Source organism: Malania oleifera, chromosome 2 (assembly GCF_029873635.1).
Source record: "Malania oleifera isolate guangnan ecotype guangnan chromosome 2, ASM2987363v1, whole genome shotgun sequence".
NCBI lineage: Eukaryota > Viridiplantae > Streptophyta > Magnoliopsida > Santalales > Ximeniaceae > Malania > Malania oleifera.
In genome coordinates this window covers 97,860,101-97,884,549 of record NC_080418.1, presented here as the reverse complement: position 1 = coordinate 97,884,549, position 24,449 = coordinate 97,860,101, and the positions used below count along the sequence as shown (strand labels likewise).

Genomic DNA, 24,449 nt, shown 5'->3' with positions numbered 1-24,449 from the left:
AGTAGAAAATAATCTGAAACAAGTATCTACAAGAAGGAACATAAAAACAAATACAAACTCCCACTAAACCGCGACATCCTCATACAAGATGACCCCCATACGAGCAGTGTGCTCATGAAACACCTTGGGTGGTAAACCATTGGTGGATTTGCAACCATAAAGTTTGTCCCAATATGTTCTATCGACACTTGATGACTTTGAACCCTTTCCTTAACCACCAAAAACTTGATGTCAATATGGTTTGACTTGGTGGAGTTTCTATTTTTGTTTGAATTCAACACCACAGACTTATTTTCACAATAGATCTCGAGCGGGTTTTCGACACCGTCCAAGATATGCAGCCCCGAGACAAAATTCTACAACCAAATTCCTTGATTAGATGCCTCATAGCATGCTATAAATTCTGCTACCATGGTCGAAGGAGTTATGAGAGTTTGCTTAACACTCTTCTAGGAAATAGTACCACTAGCCACCAGATAGATATAGCCCGAAGTGGATCTCTTGCTGTTTTGGCATCCAACAAAATCAGAATCAGAAAACCCAATGATCTCAATTTGATCTGGTTTTTTGTAGGTGAGCATGTAGTCTTTGGTTCTCTGAAGATACCTTATAACCCTCTTGGCTGCCTTCCAATGATCCAATCCTGGGTTACTCAAATATTTGCCTAAAATCCAACTATGTACGCCAAATTCGGACGTGTACATACCTAAGCATACATAAGACTCCCTACAGATGACGCATAAGGAATCTTCTACATTTCCTTCTTTTCAACCTCAGTCTTGGGGCATTGACTGAGATTGAACCTTTCTCCTTTAGCTATGGGTGTATCTTCTGGGTGATAGTATTTCATGCCAAATCTAGCAAGTACCCTTTCGATATAGCTCTTTTGTGTAACCCAAGTATACCTTGAGAGCTTCCTAATACAAAAGATGCATCCCCAAGATCTTTCATCTCTAAAATTTTGGTAAGAAATCTCTTGGTTTCATGCAACAAGCCTATATCACTACTCGTCAGCAATATGTCATTGACATACAAAACCAACAATATAACCTTACTCCTACTGATCTTATGGTATACACAATCATCAACCCAATTTACCTTAAAATCATAGGATATGATTACTTGATGAAACTTGTGATACCATTGACGAGAAGTCTGCTTGAGCCCATAGATGGATTTCTTTAATTTGCAGACTATATTTCCTAGATTTCCAGAAATAAATTTTTTAGGCTGCACCATATAAATTGTTTTATCAATGTCACCATTAAGAAACGTTGTCTTTATATCCATCTGATGAAGCTCTAAGTCCAAATGAGCCACCAATGCCATTATAATCCTCAAAGATTCTTTTAATGAAACCGGAGAGAAAGTCTCTTTACAATCAATTGAAACCTAAGGTGTAGTCCTAAGAGGGGGTGAATTGGGTTATATAAAATTCCTTAGAGTCTTTTTATGAGCTCTTGACTTTTTACAATCATTCAAAGACTTCTTATATTCTTGTTGATTAGACAATCCACACAAACACTTACGTCTTCTATTCAATCCACAACCACAACATACATAACCAATTGATTAACTGTTCAAACCAAACAAACACAATACAAGTAATCAATATTTGATTTGTAATATTCAACAGTCCTGTATATGAATGTGCAAGTCCTGTAGTTGGCCTTTGAATTGAAGATTAAAATAACATCCAAACACTTTTTTCAAAATCAGAATTCAAATAAACCTTCAGTTAATAGGTTTTGGGTTGTTAACCAATCAATGTACTCCTTTACGGTTTCCGCAAAATATTGATTAAACAACGTACTCCCTTTCGGTTTCCATAAGACCAAGAACAAATTAAGATTTGGTTTATTTAATTTCCAATATACGTTGTTTTTATGATTGAAAGAATTACAACATCCACACATATTATATTTTTGTTCGAATTTAAAAAGAGTAAGGGAAAGAGAGTGACACCGTTAGGTCAACCACCTAAGGATTTCACTATACCTTGTTCCTTCTGGGTGGAACAAAAACCTTTACAACAACCAACCTTTTTTTCAGGAAGAGAAACCTCTCCAAGCAACAACCTATGCTTGGTGCAACGATCCAACTATACCTTGAACCATCAAAGATCTAATAGAAAGGAACGAAAATCTTCATACAAAAACACTCTCAAACACAGAGAAAGTTGTACAAGTTAAATCACTAATCGTACTTCAAAACCAAAATTAAATAAAAAATGTGAAGCTCAAGGTTTAGAAGTCACCAATGGTTCTTTCTTATTGATATAAAGATTTTAGTTGCAAATCATAACCAAAACTTTTTAATCAACCAGCAATTTCGTAGAGTTTCCCCCAGCAAGGGTGTGAGCAAGAATGAGCTTAAGGAGAACTTTAGCGTAGAAAGCGTGTATTGCTTGAGCATATAATTTCATTGAACAAGAGAGGTATTTATAGATTTCTTAAAGAAAAGTTTCCTCTTTTAACAAGTTAACATTGTGTATTTAGGTAACTTTTCAAAATATATTAAATCATAGAATTAATTTTGAAAAACTTCCCATATAGTTCAAAATTCAAAATTTCTGTAGAGTCTGTCGGCTGATTCACTCAACTGGATCATTTTTGTACTAGTCAGTCGGCTGGACAGGCTGTTGACACCATTATGTCTCTTAAAAAATAATTTTGAATTCAAAATAATCAGTCGGCTGGACAAACTAGGGAGTCAGTCAGCTGGGCAGTCATCTCTTTTCAAATATTTTTTACTTTTGATTTTTTAAAATCTAGTTTACTTGAAAAACTCAAATACAACTTTTCAAAAACATTTTCAAGGGTTTTTCAAGTGCTGGTCTCTAAGTCTTTGTATCTTAAGGAGCTTCACATATCTAAATAGTAATGACTTGAAGTACTTACAAATATCATTCTAAGCATGATCTCCTTAATCACTAAGTCTTGCAGCCTCTTGAGGTTCAGTCTTTACTTCAAGACCTGCTTCGCCTTTAAGCTCTTCATTTGTCGTTCACTGTTTCAATATACTGAGAAACTTTTACTTGATTGAATTTAGTTTCTAGCTTACTTTCCATGATTAACCATGAGTGTTCTTTTACTTAGACTTGAAATAAAGCCACTCAACAACACAAGTTAAAACATCCTTCATTTGTTATCATCAAAACAAGATTGAAAAACCTAGTTAGGCCAACATCAATGCCTTCATTTTGAGTGAATCCCTTGGCAACTAGACGTGCCTTATATCTCTCAATATTACCCTTTGAATCCCTCTTGGTCTTAAATATCCATTTGCAACCAATGGGCTTCACACCTTTGGGTAATTTACGAGATCCCAAATGTCATTTGCTTTCATGGAATTCATCTCATCATTCATGACATCAATCCACTTCTGATAATTAGAACTTTGTTTGACTTGACAAGAGTTGATTGGATCATCTTCCACCACACCTATGTCAAACTCATGTTCTTGAAGAAAGACAATATAATCATCTGAAATTGCACTTCACCTTTCTCTAGTGGATCACCTTAATGGCATCACTTCTTGAGGTTGTTGAGTTTGCTCTTCTGGAGCAATATCCTCATTATTTGTAGGGAGTACACTGCTGGCCTAACATGGATTTATAATCTTATTTTGATAATAACAAATAAAAGTTAATTCAACAAGTTATTGTTTAAGTGATGATATTTCAGCAAACCTAGCATGACAAAGTTCAAAAGGTTCAAAGAAATGAAAGTCCAAGATCACAAGTACCATAAAGCTTTACTTCATCAACACAGTGATCAAAAGAAAAGCACAAGAGGACCAAGATGTTTAAAACATGTGGAAGCTTAAATAATACTCAAGCTCAAGGCAAAGATGACTCAAAGCAAATGAATACATGAAGACTTCAAGATTAAAGAGTTTTTAAAGTCTTTAGGAAGTCTTATGTAAGTACTTCACTTTAAATATCATTTTGGATGCTTTGAAGCTCATTAGAGGTTAATATAGACTTAGAGACCTTACTTTGAAAACCCCAGAAAATGCTTTTTAAATGTATCAAAGCAAGATGGCTAAGGATTTTGAAAACAAACCTCAAAAATAGTTTTTATAATTGTTCAGGGGACTGAGCTTTAAACCTTAGGTGACTAAAGATTTTCTTGAACTAATTTTGAATAGGCAGTGAAGGTTCGAGTGATTGACCCCTGAATCCTCAGGCTCCTGACCCTGTTTTAAACTGAAATTTTCACTATGTTCAAAAGGATCAGACGACTGACCCCTAAGCGCTAAAGCAAATGACCCTCAAACAGCTAGTTTTTAAAATACTTTTTAAAATTCAAATTCGAGTTGCTTGTGCCCCAAACTTCATATAAACTTAGGAAACACTCCAACTAACTTGGGCAACACGAATTTAACATTTTTTGAGCCTATAAATACATGGTTTCTCAAATCAAACCAATACCAAAAATTGAAAATCAGATTTCAAGTTATATTGCTCACTCTCTCTCAAAGCCTTCTTGCACACATACTCTTGTTGAGAATTTTCTGAGATAAACTGAGTCTCTGATCACAAATTTGAAAGCTAATCTTCTGAGGTTTGATACAAATCAAAAGAAGAATCCTGGTGACATACTTCTTTGAGCTTCAATTCAATTCTCTTTGATATTTACTTTGAAGTATTAACTGTGCTATATTTGTACTAACCAACTCTATTTGAGAGCATCTCCTGTACACAAGAATCTTTTCTTGTTTCCTTTATTTATTTATTTTTTTTACGATTTAGGGTTATTGGATCGTTGTACCGAGCATGGGATATCGCTTGGAGAGGGGGCTCCACACTAATTAAAGGAGGGATTGTAACGGTTTGTTCCGCCATAAAGGAACGCTATAGTAGAATCCTTAGGTGGTCTTGCCCAAGGCGAGGACATAGGCTAGGTATAAGCCGAACCTTGTAAAAACTCGATCTCACTCTCTACCCTTACTCTTTAATTTTTCTGCATATATAAATTGTGTGGTTGTGTATCTAAGTGTAGGTAGCTGGAAGTTTGTGATGGAGAAAACTTTTAATTTAAGAGAGAACATTGATTAATATTTTGCGAAAGCATTCAAGGGAGTACGTTGATTAATCGTTTGTAGAAATCTTGGTTAAAAGGAAGTGCACCAATATTCATATATACAAGGTTTTATTTAAACTCTAAGTTGAGTTTTGCAAACGTTGAAATCAAGGAAGTGCTGCAGCTCATATGATTAATTAAGTATCTTGTGGTTGATTGGTTGATTGATAAACATCGTTGAAAGCATCTCATTAAGAATTATTGGCTTGTGCTAATATTGAGTAAGGATTGTACTTGGTATAATTAAGCATTAAAAAATTATTCTTGTGTGTTTGCTAAATTTACAAAAGGTTGTGAATCAGTAAAAAGATTTAAAAGAAACTTTTAAAAACCCAATTCGCCCCCCTCTTGGGACAATACCTTAGTTTTCAATTGGTATTAGAGCGGGGTTATAAAAAATCTTAATTAGAAGCTATATAAATACCTAAATAGCACACCTAGGCGTAGCTCCCTTTGTAGAGGGTCAATCCTCAATCAGACCGCCAATCTTTTGTGGACTTAATTACACATTTTGGAAACAAAGAATGAGGATCTACCTTCAAACCATGGACTGGAAAGCATGGAGGGTTGTCACACATGGTGATCTTTTTCGTACTAAACTTGTAGATGGAAAAGAAGTTCCTAAAAAAGAAAAAGACATTACCGAAATCAACCATAAGATGTTGCAAGTTAACTTAAGTGCTATTATTGCTTTATATTGTGCTCTTGACATAAATGAATTCAATAGGGCCATGACATGCAAAATAGTAAAAGAAATATGGGACAAACTAGAGGTAACCTATGAGGGTACCGTTGATGTGAGAGATAATAGAATTGACATGCTTACTAGCGAATATAAAACTTTTAGGATGAATCCGGATGAATCTATTACAAATATGTACACTAGGTTCACCCATATCATAAACTCCCTTAATTTTTTAGGGAAAAACTACTCTATTTATGAGATTATCCGAAAAATCCTTAGAGGTCTTCCACTCGTTTGGGAATCCAAAGCCACAACTATTATAGAAGGAAGAAACCTTAAGAATACCTCACTAGATTAACTAACTGTATCTCTTCTCACATATGAGATGACAATAAACGAAAGAAGTGGAAAATCTAAAGTCCAGGAATCCATTGTATTTAAAGCCCCAAACGAAAGTTCTAGTGATGAAGATGAAGAAGAGATGGATGCAAATGAAATAGCCTTCATAACTAAGAAACTTGCAAAAATCCTTATAAGGAAGAATAAATTTACAAGAAAAATCTAGAACTCAAAATTAGATGAAGATGAAGAAAAGGAAATCAGTAAGAAGAAAACAAAGGCTAAACTTCCAACATGTTATAATTATAAGAAAGTTCGACACATAAAACTGGATTGTCCACAACTTAAGAAATATTCTAAGAAGAAAAAGAAAAAGGCAATGAAGGCCACTACATGGGATAATATTAGTACAAGTAGTTCAGACAGTGAATCAAGTGACCAAGAAGTTGCTTGCTTTATGGCATGGGACGATAATGAAGAACAAAGCTCCTTATCCAAATCATTTAATAATTCTTGTAATGATTCAACTAATGAATCCAATGATCAAAGTATGTCATCTTATAAAGAACTACAAAGTGAACTATTCAAAGTTCATAAGATCCTAGTTAATATGACTAAATGATACACATCATTGAAATTTAAGAATGAAGCTGTAATAAAAGAATTGGAATCTCAAAAACTCGTTGAAAGAGAAAAAGAATTGAAAATAAAGAAATTAGAAAGTAAGAATGAAAAGGTGATAAAAGAATTAGAAGATCTAAGATCCCAAACTTCCATTGATAATGAGAAAGATCAATATATTTCTGAACTAGAGAACAAAATTAGCAAAATGTCTCAAGACCAAGTAAAGCTGCAAGAAAAGAGTAAAAATACACAAGACTCAGAAATATGTGATCTTAAAGTAAAATTGAGGATCAAGCCAAAATCATTTATAATTTTACTAGAGGAAAGGAGAACTTCGATAAAATGATTGGCGTGCAAAGAATGTCCTTGAATAAAGAAGACATAGGATTTAATGGAGTTAAGAATACAAGGAAAAAGAACCTCAACATGGAGTACTTTACAAAAGCCTCCAAAGATTATGCTAGCCCCTCTTCAAATACTTACACACATACCACATGTTTTCTATGTAAGAAGAAGGGACACATTAAGTTTGAATGTCCATTAAAGAGAAAGGGTGTGAAAACTAGACAAGTATGGGGAATAAAAGAAACATCGCTTGTTAAACCATCTAGACCCAAGAAAGTATGGGTACCTAGATAAAAAGGACTTCAAAGATATTAGGATTAGCTATTTACTTTTTAGAAAATAAGAAAACCACTTAATCCAATTTAATACAAGAATATTGAACTAGTTGAAATGAAGAAAACTTAAAGAAGAGCTCATAAGCTTATTGACAAACTATAACATTAAAACAAATACAAAAATGGTATTGTTGGCCAAATCAAGAAAGCTTGGATTCTACAAGGCTTATTTTCAAAATCAAGGAAGTCATATGCCTCAAAAGCCAAGTTGAAAAGATATTTGAAGCTTGATAATTTGATAAATCAAAAAGAAGGAAGAGTTCATATTGAGTGAAAAGAGAATTTTTTTTAAAAATTGAGAGGGTTAGGTGACTGAGCCTAAAACCTCAGTCAATCGAATAGAGAAAAGGGGGGCTCAAATGCCTAAGCTTTAGACCTCGGGCGACTAATGTGCTATTGCCTGCTGAAAAATCATTTTATAAATTGTCAGCCGACTGAGCCCAAAACTTCAGGCGCCTGACCTGATGAGTCTTATATATTTTAAGCGCAAAAACCCACAAAAACAGTAAACTTTTCAGACTCCACGCTACTGACCTATGTTCAATCACTCACTTGAGCCTCCTTCTCTTGATCTCCTTTAATTCTAAGCTCCAAATCCCTAAAATCAAAGCCTCCTAAGCACTCTCCGACACCTTTTCCGATGGTTTTTGGGGTTTCACTTGGCTGGTTCATTTGATCCTTCAAGATCATGATGCCTCACACCAAAACTATGGTAAACCAAGGTGCCTCTTCAGGGAGAGATGATAACAATATCGAACAATGGCTCGTAACTCCTTAATTGAAGCATCGATACCGATCTCAACTTCGTTCTACGGAACCAATTTTTGGTAAGGTCATAGATACCTCCTTCTTTGATTTAGAATTTGCTGACCAATGTTTCGGTATATTGGTTGGAAGAATTTTGTAGCTTATCAAGCCAAAGGCCTGTATCCAAACCTAGTGAAGATCTTCTATGCAAATATGATACATGGAGAAAATGTACTACGCACTGAGGTTAGGGGAAAGAAGATAGTTTTATCTCCACAAACTTTAGCTCCTTTTTTGCATATTAGCCTAGGAGAATTTGAGTGTCCAGCATTTGCTCAAACATAGATTCTAGAGCAAGGTTTTACTTCTACAGAATTATTGCCACTAATTATGGTAGAGGAACCTGTTTACTTTTGCCATCCTCTAATGTACAAACAACTGAATCTTCAAGCTCAAATATTTCAAAAAATTATCACAAACAACATCCTACCAAAAGTTGGTTCATATGATCACCTCTCCTACGTAGATTGTTTTGTGTTATGGTGTCTGCTGAAAGGGAAGAAATTCGATCTATTTAACTATTCATAAAGCATACACAGTACGACCTTTTCAATTTCACAACCCTAAAACAAATGGGATATGAAAAGCATGAGCAGAGTTAGTTTTTGAAAGGAGGACGACCACAAAGGCCAGCAGTTGTACCTCCTCCACCTTCGGATCAACAACAAGGACTGTTGGCCTAACTGGGTTTTTCAATGTTGTTTTGATGATAACAAATAAAGGATTTTTTAACATGTGTTGTTAAGTGATTTTATTTTAGGTCTAAGTAAAAGGACACTCATGGTTAATCATGGAAGTAAGCTAGAAATCAAAGTCAATCAAGTGAAAGCTTCTTAGTATATTGAAGCAATGAATGACAAATGAAGAGCTTAAAGGCTAAGCAGGACTTGAAGTAAAGAATGAACCTGAGGCTGCAAGACTTAGTGATTAAGGAGATCATGCATAGAATAATGTTTGTAAGTACTTCAAATTCATTACTATTTAGATATGTGAAGCTCTTTAGGATAAGAAGACTTAGAAACCATTTCTTCTAAAACCCTTGAAAATGATTTTGAAAGAGTAGTACTTGAGCTTTTCAAAATGAACTAGAGTTTAAAAATCAAAAATGAAAAAGGGAGGTCTGGTAAGCCAACTGACTATTTTGAATTGGGATCAGTCAGCCGATTGACTCCCTGGTCTATCCAGCCATCTGACTATTTTGAACATAGTTGAGTCAGTCGACTGACAATTTATCAGAGTTAATTTTTTAAGAGACAAAATGTTGTCAACCGCCTGTCCAGACGACTGACTAGTACAAAAATGACCCAGTTGAGTGAGTCAGCCGACTGACTCTATGGAGATTTTGAATTTCGAACTATACGGGAAGTTTTTCAAAATTAATTCTATGATTTATTATCTTTTGAAAAGTTACCTAAATACTCCATGTAAACTTGTTAAATAAGGAAACTTTTCTTTAAGAAGTCTATAAATACCTCTCTTGCTCAATGAAAACATACGCTTAAGCAATACACGATTTCTATGCTAAAACTCTCCTAAAACTCATACTTGCTCACACCCTTGCTGGGGGAAACTCTTCGAAATTGCTAGTTAATTAAAAAACTTTGGTTCTGATTTGCAACTAAGATTTCTATGTCAAAAAAAAAGAACCATTTGTGACTTCTAAACCTCGAGCTTCATATATTTTATTTAGTTTTGGTTTTGAAGTACGATTAGTGATTTAACTTGTACAACTTGCTATGTATTTAAGAGTGCTTTTGTACGCAGATATCCGTTCCTTTCTATTAGATCTTTGACAGTTCAAGGTATAGTTGGATCGTTGCACCAAGCATAAGTTGTTGCTTCGAGAGGTTTCTCTTCTTGAAAAAGAGGTTGGCTATTGTAAAGGTTTTTGTTCCACCCGAAAGGAACAATGTATAGTGGAATCCTTTGGTGGTTAACCTAAGGCGAGGACGTAGGCTGGGGTAAGCCGAACCTCGTAAAAACATCGTGTCACTCTCTTCTCTTATTCTCTTTAAACTCTAGCAACAATATAAACTGCATGGATGTGCTAATCTTACAAACAACCTTGGATATTAAATAAACCTAAGATTAAAATTGATTGGGTTGATCATCATTGATTGCGGAAACCGAAAGGGAGTACATTGGTTGATCAACTCCTAAATTCTTTTAACTAAGGGTTTATTTAAAATATGAGTTATTGAAAAGAGTGATTGGATGTTATTTTAAATTTTAGTTCAAAGGCCAACTACAGGACTTGCATATTCATATACAGGGTTGCTAATAATTAAGATGAATACTGCAAAGCATATATTAATTGATTACTTGTATTGTGTTTGATTGGTTTGAATAGTTGGTTGTTTATGTTGTGGATATGGATTGAATAGAATACGTAAGTTTTTCACGTGGATTTCCTAATCAACAAGAAAATAAGAAGTCTTTAAAAATAATTGTAAAAGGTTAAGATTTCAAAAAGGGATTGAAAATAAAAATTTTAAATTACCCAATTCACGCCCCCCCCCCCTCTTGAGACTACACCTTAGGTTTCAAAGTCCATGTTTGCGTATCCTAGTCTCCTATGCCAAATCCAACTAATCTCAATCATAGCAGAAAAATAAGTTACGCTTTGAGAAGTAAGATTGTCAAAGCTAGTGGTGTAGACATTTTCATGACAATAAGCAGTAAACAATATTTTATTTTTAGATTTGTTATCTACAGTGCATTTGTCATGTTCAAATGAGATTGTATTTTATTACACAGTTGACTTATACTCAATAGATTATGCTTTAATCCATCAACTAATAACACGTTATCAATGACAAGGGAAGGTTCCTTACCAACCTTACCAACTCCAATGATTTTACCTTTTGAGTTATCCCCAAATGTAAGGAATCCTCCATCTTTGGATATGATAGATGCAAATTTAGCTTTATCTCCTGTCATATGTCGCGAGCATCTGCTATCCATATATCTCTTGTCCTTTGAAGTGGACAATCTCAAACACATCTAGTGGTCTTCGTGAGCCATTAGACATAGATTTGCAATCTCGTTATCACTGGATTCAAATTCTTGAACTACTGGTACTATGAGTATCCTAGCCAAACTTTAGTGCCTTTTTCTTCTTCTTAGATGCTTTCTTCAGCTGGGGAAAATCTGGCTTGATATGTCCAACTTCTTTACAGTTATAGCACTTAGGAAGATCATCCCTTTGCTTCCTTCTTCTTGACTCTCCTTTTTCTATTTTTGAGCCGTTGAATTTTCTAGTGTATTTCTTGTTCTTTCTTATGAACTTTCCAAATTTCTTAGTGAGAAAAGTCATGTTATCATCTGATTCTGAATCACTTCCTTCACTGGAGTTGTTAGATGATGCCTTAAGTGTTGTAACTTTCTTTACTTTATTTTTCTCATTCTTCCTTTCATTTATTGCTAATTCAGAAGTAATGAGTGATCCAATCAGTTCATCAACCGACATCTCCTTCAGATTCCTTCCTTTTGCTATTGCAGTAGCCTTAGCTTCCCAAACTGGCGGTAGTCCTCTAAATATTTTCCTGATCAACTCATAAGTAGTGTAAGATTTACCAAGATCATTTAAGAATTCGTGATGGGTGTGAATCTAGTGTACATGGATGACCCATCCTAGAATGTCATAACAAAATTTCACTATCACTAGAAATAGATGCAAAATCACCAATAGTATTTTTACATTGTTCACTCACATTAGCCTCCTCAAAGTAGTAGAGTCCCTCATACCCATTAGCACTGCCAATCGTCTTCCCCAATGATAAGTCCTGAAAAATACAATGAGAGTGAAGAAATTTAGCATAACAATTGGAGTTTTTAGTTAATTGGCTAATGGATAGTAAGTTGCAAGATAAATTAGGAACATGAAGAACAGACTCTAGTGTGATGGAGTTTGAGAGTCGGATATTCCCTTTGCCTGCGACAAACAATAGTGATCCATATGCAATTTTAACTTTCAAATTTCTAGCACAGGGTGAATATGACAAGAAAAGATGATAGGCATAGGTCATGCAGTCAAAAGCACCAGAATCAATAATCCAAGGAATTTTGGATTTATAAGTTATATTCAAGGCTTACAAAAAATTACCTCTTTGGGCTAAAGAACCTGAAGAAATATTTGTGGAAGAAGAAGCTCTGCAATAACTAAACGAGGTCTTGGTCAACAGATCAGTGTGCTCTTAGAATGGAGATTTTGAGAAGCAAGTCTCCCTCCAAAAGTCTAGTGTTAGGAACCCATAAGTCAAACAGTCAAAGGTAGGAAGTGAACACATCCTCAATCCCAGTGACCTGCAGAATTGTTGGAATTCGTGTATTCCCAAGAGGGGGGTGAATTGGAATTTTAAAGCTTTCTTCCTAGGTATAACTAATCCAACAATAGTATACCACAACATAGGGTCTGTCTAGAACAAATACCAATTACCCAACAAGAATTTAACTGAGCAGATAATCAATGCAAGTACAGTAGGCTTAGTTAATCCCAATCATTCACAATATTTAAATCATGCACACATTCATAATAAATTAAATATATGCAAGCATGTGCGGAAATTAAAGTGCAGGAATTTAATACCAGACACAAGATATGTTATCGGGTTTCGGACAATACTACCTATGTCCCCGCCTCAGCTCGCAAGCTCGAGGATTCCACTAATGCTCATTTAATGGGTGGAGCGGCACCGTTTAAAACACTAGGTCAAATTATCAAGGCTAACCTCAACCTTTATGAACTCTCCTTACAGGGCTGAAAAGACCAACCTCAGGCCATGCCTGAACTACAACAAATAATCAAACAATTTCGTGTTTACAATTTCAATGCCTTTAACTCAAGCAGATTTGTACAATATTACGATCTAAAATATATGCACTTACAAATGATAAGATCTAATGCTCAGGTGAGATCCAATATGTGAACTCTCTAAGATGTGTGAGTGTATGTATATGTGAAAGTACAACCTTTGATTGAAGATATTATATTTAACGAACAAATAATCAAAGGAGGTTTAACACAACCCAAATTAAATATCTCAAAGATTGTTTATCAAATAAATGTGAGAGATATTTGGAACTAGCTTGTTGAAAAATATATTTCACAATGGCACAAAACAACAAGCTTTTGAATCTTGCAACCAAGATGCAAGACACACAAGCTCTAGAGAGTTTTCCTCAAGGAAGATTTATGATTTAAATCACAAAGGAAAATTCAAGCTTACTTTTGATAAAAAAAATATCAATTAAACAATTTGAGAGTGTAAGCTAAAATGAACAACCTCTAAAATATTCTTACCAAAGGAATTTTAGCAAGAAGAACAAGTAAGAATAGGAGTTTTGGCTTGTAAGAGGTGAAAAGAGTACTTGGAGTTTCAGAGAATTTTGTGCTAATTATATTTGCTAATCTCTCATTAATCTTCCTAAATGAAGTAGTATATATAGACATTCATAAAAATATAACCGTTGCGGGACATAGTAGTCTTTTTAGAAGAGATTAATAAAGGTTAAATAAAAGTTACCTTGTTTCGCTACAGTTAAATATGTTCAACTCGAGAGGTTTCGGTCGACTATATTTTAAGTTCGGTTGATCCAATTGCCAAGTTCGGTCAACCGAGACATTTTTGAACTGAAGGTTCAATCGACTAAAACAAGGTGATTGCCGAACCCTTCAAGGTTTGGTCGAGTGTATATGAGTTCAGTCTGCTATACTTTATGGTTCGGTCGACTCAATAAAAAATGAACTAGAAGTTCGATTGACTAAGTTATTGGGGAGCAGACACGTGTGAGTTCGGTCAATTATGGAAGATGCGTTTAAAAAGGATTCGGTCGACCGAGTGAAGTTAAATTGTTGACTTCCACCCAGTTCGGTCGACTGAGGCATTTTACACTGCCTAGTTCGGTCGACTGAATTTGTCTACAAACTATTTTTGGCCCAAATAAAAACCTAAGTTAAATCCCTATTAAAGTGTGTTATGAGCCTATTTACTCAAGGATTCCTATAGTCATTCTATGGTATTTTTGAGAGCTATCCCCAAAAATCTGACGTCAGTCGACCGAAGGTGATCCCTAAGGTCAATTTATGGTCTTGAGCATATAAACCTATCATCCATAAGATGCAGTTTTTACAGACCACAATTTTACAAACCAAATAATGAAACAAAATGCATTTACAATTAAAACAAATGTCTTCTTCTTTTGCTCTTGATTCTTCATGGAATCAGATAGGATTATGTGCTTTGAGTCCTTTCTAGCTTCCACTTCACTTACATGTGTGTTTTTTGAATGATTAATCTGTTCAAGTACTTCGGTACACACGTTAGTAATATACGGTTTGTCATTATCAAAACCAGGGATTGGACTCAAAAAGTCAATAAGAACCTTCTTCGGAACCCTTACAACAACAATAACAGCTCCCTGTGGTGCTGGAACCATCCACATGGTAATCGACCCACACTTTCCTGTGACCTTACACGACAAAGTATAAGGCAACCCAATCTTGTTTCCCCAGTACCCTCTCCTCACCGGAATCACAAATAGCTTCACTAGTATAATTGCACCATGAATCACCGTCGCAACTTCTTTGCTGCACTTCATGCTCAATCCGATGTGCCCGTTGCCATCACCGATGACGACGAAGGCCTTGAACTAGGTGCACTGACCGGCATAAGTCTGCTTTTGGACAGGCATGATCTTCATGACCTTGTCCTTGAGTGACGGACCGATGAGGGTGTTGATGATCTAGTGCTCCTTGATGGGAAGAGAGTGGAGGTAGATTTGCTCGAGGCTTCACATTTTCCCTTCTTTCACCAATCGTCCAAGCTTTGTCACGACACCCGTAGCTGCAATCACCACGTCCGCCATGGCCGAATCCATGGCCAAAGCCACACTCTTCGCCTCTGCGGTTGACAGCGCCATCGGCCATTGCTAACTAAGGTTTAGAAACCCTAGCTCTTATGCCATAAAAACAGAATGAAATTTTTGTATTTCTTGAATGATTTTGTACAAACCAATATACAATATTTATAATACAATCAGAAGATCTAAATATGGAACTAATCTCTTAAACAAATCTCTCTCAATAATATACAATATATACTTCCCTAAATTACTCCAAGATATTCGAAGATACTTGAGATTCCTACACCTTCACGCACACACCCCACTACCACAGCAGGTAGCCGCTCCATCCAGCTCCTCATCCCTGCAACTCTCCTTCACTCACTCTCTCTCTCTCTCACTCTCTCTCTCCCTCACAGCAAGGGGGGCACAAATGGCATATCAACAAACTCATGCACAACATCACCACCCCACTGCATGCACACAAACTCACTTGCCGCAGCCCACATAATGCACACACACAAACTCACGCACAGCAGCCCACATACATATTAAACACACACAAGCACACAATTCAAACACACACACTACACACACCTTAAACAAACACTTAAAACACACACTCAAACACACATTTCAACACACACTCAAACACACACATAAAACACACACTTAAACACACACCAACACTTCTTATGGCTACGTATGCCAAACAAGCGATCGATGCCTTGGATCTTGGGTCGCCAAAACAGTTGTAGTTGAATAAATGTCGAGAAGTTAACTGACCAATTGTTGCGAGATCTTGCGATCTCCGTTGGCGAATCTGCTATCCCGAGCTTCTCACACTTTTTTTTTATCATTTTTCTTACATATATTTGCACTTATGGATGTTCCAGTGTTGATTAGACGTTCTGCCGTCTGTGCCTGACATAATCACAAGCTATATTACGGGAAAAGAAATGTTGAGATTCCACGAAGAATATTATTATTTTTTCTTTGGGTTTGATTATCATAATTTATTATTATCCACGTATTTTTTTTTAGGATTGTGATTAATTCATGTTTATATTAATTTAAGGTTGTCATTTATTTTTGTGGTTTTATTGAATTTTTACATTATTGTTGTATTATTTATCGTCATTGTAAATTCATGTTTATTGTTATTAAATATTTTTTTGTTGTACTCTCTTAAATGTCGTAGCCCGAGAGTATATACGTGTTTCCCATAACGGATATACAATGTAGAGTCAGAGTGGGGGGGGGTGTTTGACTCTTTTTGCGTATTAAAAATTTCTCTCCTAAAAAATATAGTCTTGGGAAAATGACAAACAATTATATTACAATATACAAAATATAAATCATGCACAAGACAGTAAAGAAAAGAGAAGGGAGGAAAAGCTTAACACTGCCATTTTAACGTGGTTCAGTACCAAGCCTACATCCATACCTTGAGACCAACTCAAGGATTCCTCAATCCACTATGAACCTCCTTCACCACCAGGGAAGCCATTACACTTTGCTCACCACGAGCCGCAAGTTTCACCAAGAACCCTTGCAATCCAGTTCACCAAGAACCTTCACACGGGAACAAATCCCTTTACAACAAGAGGATGAGAATAATACAAAGCAACCGTTCCTTGAATGAGCGGATATTTAATACAATACAAAACCTCACACAACACTCTCAAAATAAAAAATCAACACAAAGATTATAGAGCAAGAGAGAAGTTTATCACTTGAAATATGAACAAAAATGAAGTGTGCTTAGGAATGATGTATAACTATTAAGATCAATCATAAAACAAGTCTTTGGACTTGTATTTATAGGAGAAAATGGGCTACTATCCGTTTTATGGCTGTTGGGCATTTAAAACAATAAAAAACTATGCAAACTATCTGTTTATAGCCTTTGGGGCAGAAATCCCGACGCAAACTATCGACGGTTTTCCTGAAACCGTTGAAGTCATTAACAATAAAGTTGTGGGATTTTTTCTTAATCTTCCATAGACACCAAGATCGCTCTTTTTGGATTTTTCTAACAAAAGTTATGTCCCAAATACCGAAAGGTATTTAGGAAATTTGATAGGTGCATAACTGAGGTTTTAAAGCCAACCAAAAAGCCTTTTAATCACTTAATTAAAATATTCTTGGACCAAAGTATATAAAATATATAAAGTCTAATAAAGATTAAAACTTGTCCAAGTGAGCTTTTCCTCAAATATAATATATCTTGATTTATGAAAACATAATTGAAAGATCATTTGATATCTTATATACTTAGAATGTCCTTTTACAAAAATATACTTTACTTTCTTAAAGCTTTAGGACGTTAACCATGCTTTGACAAAATCGGGATCAAGTATAAAAATGTTCTTAAAAACTAGGATGTTAAAAACTTGTCCCTTGAAAACAGATTTTGAGCTTAGGATTGTTTTTTAAAAACTCGTTCAATTTAACTTTGAAAACCATGAACGTGAGTTTGTGACTTTAATGTAATCCTTTAAACTCAAGTGTCCTAGTATGAATATACGATGCTCAACCTTTACTCAGAGATTATGCAAGAAACACACCCGCAAAAGTTACTGTAGAGATCCAAAAATTATAATAATTAAATAATGGAGAGAAAGGAAAATTAAAAAGGGAGAAAGCAGAGTTCATCGACGAACGCTTTGGTTTCGTTGATGAGTTCTGGTGTTTCATCGACGAAGAGATACCGGGAGGGGGGTATTTCACATCCATTGGTTCGTCGATGAGCTCTTCATCTTCATTGATGAACTCCCTTCTTCAGTTTGTCGATGAGTTCATGTGTCTCGTTGACGAAGCCACGTGGCAACAATATATATATATATTCACAAAATCAGATTTTCAACAAAATTTCATTTCTTATTTTGATTTCTCTCTCTACCTATGGTTTCTCTGCCTTCTCTCTGAGTTGTAGGCCTCATTTTTCCCCGGTTTGACAATCAGAAGCTACCACGATGATCCTGGGGAGATTCTCTACAACTTAACCAGAGTAGAATTTTAGTTGGAAAAGTTTAGGCACCATCCCAAAATCAGGGTAAGTAGGTCATTTCAGGGTTTTCATGATTATCAGGATTTCCTGAACTCGGATTTTGTATGAGATGGAAATATAATGTTGTTTGGGTTGATTAAATTAGGGTGTTGTGATTTCAGGGTTTGGGTTTCCAAATGCCTCAGGCATGGGTTGAGTATCCCAGCAGGTGTTCCTTAGGAAATCAGGTAACATTGATAAATGATTAGTATATTAGAATCTTATGGATATAATGGAATATGAGAGCCTGGGAAAAATATGAATATAATTATTATTCTTAGTTTTGGTTATTTGAATTAGGAAATATATATTTTTACAGGATTTTGAGTTTGGTATGCTGTGGGCGTAAGGATTGCGTTGGGTTAGGTTTCCCAATCAGTTAGGTAAGGGAAATATGTTATGCCAATTAAATTAGGAACTTTATCGAAAAAGTATAGTATTAGATCATGAGTTTTCAGAATATGATTTTTGAATATTTTAGAGCATGGAAATTATTCAGACTTGTAGATTATATTTAATGAATTTTATTTAATATGTTCTAATTAACTGTGTGGCATGAGTGGTACTGGAATATCACATAATTTTATAGAGATTTACAAAAATATGATTATATAGCTTTCACAGAATTACGATATACAGGTTATGCAGTATTTTACAAAACTATAGTTTACACATTTTTATAGAATTATGACATACATATTATACAGTACTATGAAATTCAGATTACATGATCATGGAAATATAGTGTTTTACAGAACCATGATTATATAATATTTTACAGAACCATAATTATACAATATTTTATAGAACCATGGTTATACAGTATTTTACAAAACCATGATTATACAAAGTTTTACAGAACTATGATATACAAATTTATTATAGCATTATGGTGAATACAAAGATTTACAGCATCATGGTAAATACAGTTGATACAGAATCATGGTAAAACAGATAGATATTATATAGAAATAGTATTATATAGTATCATACCTTGATGGAACGGAGTAGCTTATAGAGGACGGTATCGTAGTTATACATTATAGATTGTGCAACCATACATCTTAGATAGAGTATGGTATTGCTGATTGTGCCACAAGTAGAGTAGAGGGCTCCCTGGTGTCTAAACCTGGTGGATATGGCCTTTCGTGCTGTAGATACAAATAAATACAGTTAGGCTAGCACTGGTAGGCTAACCAGTGTTCAGCCCCACCTACGGGCCGCACAACCCTATCATGAGGGGTTAAATCATGACATACAGCCATCCAAGAAAGTTTTCAGAATGATGTATATATATAGTATACACAGAAAGTAGAGATTACCTATTATAGTTAGAAGTATGATTGATTAGATAACTTAGAAATTCTCTATTTTAAATGACATAGGTGTGGGTTAGTATATAGTTACTTTTACATGATTTCTCATCTATAGTTTAATTAAAGAATATGTTTTGTATTCAGACTCGTATGCCCCCACACTAATAATAACATATTTATCCTTGCTGAGAGGTATCTCACCCCAGCATTATAACATTTCAGGTAACCCAGAGAGACGTACAGGGTCAGCTCAGAGATAGAGGAGGCGGTTGAATTGGCATAGTTCTAGGGTGAGTGTTTGGACTGTGTTGTGGATCCCTTAGTATTTTGGGAGTTTGGGAAATGATGTACATGTGCATATATACTTATAGGTGGATTAGTAGTACTCTGGTATTGTGTATTTTGGGATATAGTTTGGATATTTATGTTTTCCATTGCATAGGTAATATACATGGGTTGCACAGGTTACTACGACACCCACTTGGGGCCATGATGGTGACGGATATTCATAAACCGTGTATCAGAGTTATGATTTATAACTTGATGGTAAAAAAAATGGTTAGAAAATTTGGGTCATTTCAATTTGGTATGAGAGCTTAGGTAGTTAGGTTTTGTAGACTATAGTGTACAATGGAAAACAATACCAGAGTATAGATAGGAATAGATCAAGAATTTATTGTGTTAATGTTGAGGAAATTAAGATGAGTATTTAGGGTTTTGTTCCATGATCGGGAAGCAAGATTTTCGTAATGGTTTCTGTGTCTTTTCTGGAGTGACGATTTCTGAAAAGCCATAGTAAACTATTGTCGAGTTGTGTTTCTCCATTACTAGACTGAACCTTAAATTGAGAATAAGGATGATGGGTTAGTTGACGATATGAAATTTTAGTTAGATAAATATGTTAGTTATGTTATACAGACAGGGTCCTCATACTATGTTTATCTTCTTTTTAGGATGGACCCTAGGGGTAGTAGTGCCCACGCTAGTGGTAATGATGGTGCAGGCCCCTCTGGTGCGATTGGCGAGGATTCAGATGTTGTTCTGCATAGTGTGACTCAGAAGGTTATGGCTGAGATTGCGCGAAGCTATAGAGAGCAGGGAGGTTTATCGACAGACCAGGGTTGTACCATTGAGAAGTTTATCAAAATGAATCCTCCGCTGTTTTCAGGAGGAGCCAATCTTGTAGTTACTGAAAATTGGATGCAAGAGATGGAGAAAATACTGATGGTGCTCCACTGTAGAATGGATAGAGGGTTCTCTATGCTACTTATAATTTGACAGGTGAGGCTGAGAGATGGTGGACGACTACAAGATTATTGGAGGAACAGAGACGTGTACCAGTGGATATGACTTGGAGCCGATTTAAAGAAATTTTCTTTGATCGTTATTTTCCTCCCATCGTTGGAGAGGCTAAGGTAGCAAAATTTCTGAAATTGACTCAAGGAAATCTCACGGTCCAGTAGTATGTGGCAAAGTTCATTAAGCTGTCACGCTTTGCCCCCTATGTCCTAGATGAGGTTAAAAAGGTGAGGATGTTTGAGATGGGCTTAGGCAGGATATTTACAAGCAGGTGGTAGTCCTAAAAGTGTAGGATTTCTCTAAATTAGTGGACAAGGCCACAATGGCAGAGGAGAGTAGCTAGAAGGATGCGGGGACCCCGAGTTAGACAAAGAGGCCTCCGCCTCCGGGTTTCCAGGTAGGGTTTAGCTGAGGCCCTTGGAGGGGAGATAGATATGACAAAGCTCAGAGACAAGAGAGAGGAGATCATGGGTACTAGGGTGATTAGATATACCATGTTTGCCCTATTTGTGGTAGGAGACATACAAGAGCATGCCGGTTGGGAAACAATGTTTGCTACAGATGTGGTTGACCCAGACACATAGCATGGGAGTGTCATTGGCCATCAAATAGTGCCCCAGCCCCTAGACAGATTTAGAGATATAATCAGGCACCCAGGGGTGGTGGCCAGTAGAGGAATACAGCACCGGCGAGGATTTAAAAATTGACGTCGGGAGACGATGAGGCTGCCGGAGATGTCGTGATAAGTATTCTTACTATTTTACCATATAAAGTTGTTGTCTTATTTGACACAGGTGATACCTATTCTTTTGTGTCATTGGGATATGCTAAATTATTTGGGATTGAGGCACAACTGTTAGATGTTGAGTTGTCAGTAGCCACACTGACTAGATCAACAATGCGGTGTAGGAGGGTACTTAAAGACTTTCTAGTGGGTATTCAGGAGAAAGTATTACCAACCAACACCATGATATTAAATATGCAAGGATTTGATGTGATATTGGTATGGACTGGCTAGAAGCTAATTACGCCAGCACTGATTGCCATAAAAAGAAGTGATCTTCAGACCCCTAGGTGAACAAGAATTCACATTCATGAGATCACGTGTACGCGCCTCGCCATAGCTAGTTTCGGCCATTCAATCGAGAAGGCTGCTTCAGGGTGGTTGCGAGGGATATGTTGCCTATATAAAGGAAATTCCAAAGGAAAAATTGAAACAAGCTGATATTTCAGCAGTCAGATAATTTCCATATGTTTTTACAGAGGAATTACCTGGTATACCACCAGATCGAGAGATTAAATTTACCATGGAACTACTATCAAGATCGGCACCGATATCTAAAGCACCCTGCAGAATGGCTCCAAATGAACTAAAAGAATTGAAAGACCAGTTGCAAGAGTTGTTGGATAAAGGGTTTATTAGACCTAGCGGCCTTGGGGAGCACCAATCCTGTTTGTAAAGAAGAAAGACGGGACTATGAGGATGTGTATTGATTATAGAGAAAGAAACAAAATGACAGTTAAGAATAAATATCCTCTTCCCAAAATCAATGATTTATTTGATCAGCTCTAGGGGACCCAAGTATACTCCAAGATTGACCTGCAATCGGGATATCACCAGGCAAAAGTTAGAGCAGAGGACATCTCGAAGACAGCTTTCCGAACTAGGTATGGGTTCTACGAGTTCTTGGTAATGTCATTTAGTTTGACTAATGCACCCGCAGTGTTTATGGACCTAATGAATCGAGTGTTCCATTAGTACTTAGACCAGTTTGTTGTGGTATTTATTAATGATATAATGGTTTACTCGAAGAGTTTCAAGGAGCACAAGGAACATCTGCGATTGGTATTATAGGTATTAAGGGAAAAGAAGTTATACGCTAAATTCAAGAAATGTAAATTTTGGTTGAGGCAAGTCATTTTCCTCAAGCATGTGATCTCTAGGGATGGCATATCAGTAGATCCGAGTAAGATAGAAGTAGTGGTGAATTCAGTGAGACCAAGAAATGTTTAAGAGGTTAGGAGTTTCCTAAGTTTGGCAAGATACTACCGACGTTTCGTGGATGGTTTTTCCAGATTATCAGGTCCTCTGACATGACACACAAGAAAAAAAAATGTAAAGTTTGAATGGACCGACGAGTATGAGCAGAGCTTGCAGGAGTTGAAGCAGCGACTGGTCATTACACTGGTGTTATCTATCTTGTCAGGAGAGGATGGATTTGTTATATATAGTAACGCATCATTGAGAGGACTCAGGTATGTGTTGATGCAATACGGGAGGGTTATTGCTTATGCTTCCTGGCAGCCTAAGGAGAATGAAAAAAATTACTCGGTGCATGACTTAGAATTAGCTGCAGTGGTGTATGCTTTAAAGATTTGGAAGCACTATCTTTATGGGGGAAGATGTGAGATCTTCATTGATCATAAAAGTTTAAAGTATTTATTCACCTAGAAAGAATTGAATATGAGGTAGAGAAGATGGTTAGAACTCATTAAAGATTATAATTACACTATCAGCTACCACCCAGGGAAAGTAAACATGGTGCTGATTCTTTGAGCTGAAAATCAGTGGAAACAGCATTGTCAATGGTGGAGATTCAGCATCCAATTCATATGGATTTAGAAAGGTTCGGTGTGGAGTTAGTAAAAAATGATCAGCAAGCATTTATTGTCAACCTAGTGTTATAGCCTACCTTGCAATAGAGGATTAAAGCTGCTCAGAGGAATGACGCAGAATTGGTTGAGCTAACTAATAAAGTACAGGATGGACAGGGGGAGGAGTTCAGTATTTCAGATGATGGAGCTCTGAGGTTCCGTACTAGGCTATGCGTTTCTCCAGATGATGAGATTAGGAGAGCTATCCTAGAGGATACACACATATCCCTTTAAATAGTGCATCCAGGAAACACTAAAATGTATCGAGACGTCCGAGAATCTTTCTGGTGGAGCGGTATGAAGAGGGAAATAGGAAAGTTTGTGAAGCAATGTTTGACTAGCCAATAGGTAAAGGGTGAGCACCAAAGACTAGCAAGGCAGTTACAACCACTCTACATCCCTGAGTGGAAGTGGGATCATATAGCTATAGATTTTGTCACAGGTCTACTGCCAACGCTGCATGGACAAAATGCTATTTAGGTGGTCGTTGATCAATTGACGAAGACCACTTATTTTCTCCTAATTAAAGTTAGCTATTCTATGAACAAACTAGCAGAATTATACGTTCAGGAGATAGTTCGATCCCATGGTGTGATAATATCCATAGTTTCAAACCAAGACCCATGGTTTACATCTTGATTTTGGGGGGAGCTTGCAAGAAGCTTTGGGGTCTCAGTTAGCATTCAGCATGACATTTCATCCTTAGTTTGATGGGCAAACTTAGAGAATAATTCAGATGCTTGAGGATATGTTATGAGCATGTGTGCTAGATTTTGGGGGTAGTTGGACCCAGTATATGCCGCTAGTTGAGTTTGCATATAATAACAGCTACCAGGCTAGCATTGGGATGGCGCCTTATGAGGCATTATGTGGTAGAAGCTGTCGTTCTCCACTATACTAGGATGAAATGAGTGAAAGATGAGTTTTGGGACTAGCGTTAGTGCAGCAGGCGTAAGATGAGCCCTAGGTTTATTAACCCATTCGAGATACTTGAGAGAGTGGGTCTAGTTGCTTACAAGCTAGCTCTACCACCAGTTATATCCAGGATTCATAACGTATTTC

At 36.3% G+C, this 24,449-nt stretch overlaps 1 non-coding gene and 1 pseudogene across 1 annotated transcript; one reads left to right on the top strand and one right to left on the bottom strand.

The window, feature by feature from the left end:
• Window positions 1-11,972: 11,972 nt before the first annotated feature.
• On the bottom strand, window positions 11,973-15,143 carry LOC131148286 (small ribosomal subunit protein uS5w-like; annotated as a pseudogene).
• A 671-nt stretch (window positions 15,144-15,814) lies between these two features.
• Window positions 15,815-15,913, top strand: LOC131150048 (small nucleolar RNA snoR109). The gene has a single exon (XR_009135434.1). It is a non-coding gene; the product is annotated as a small nucleolar RNA snoR109 (small nucleolar RNA).
• Window positions 15,914-24,449: the final 8,536 nt, after the last annotated feature.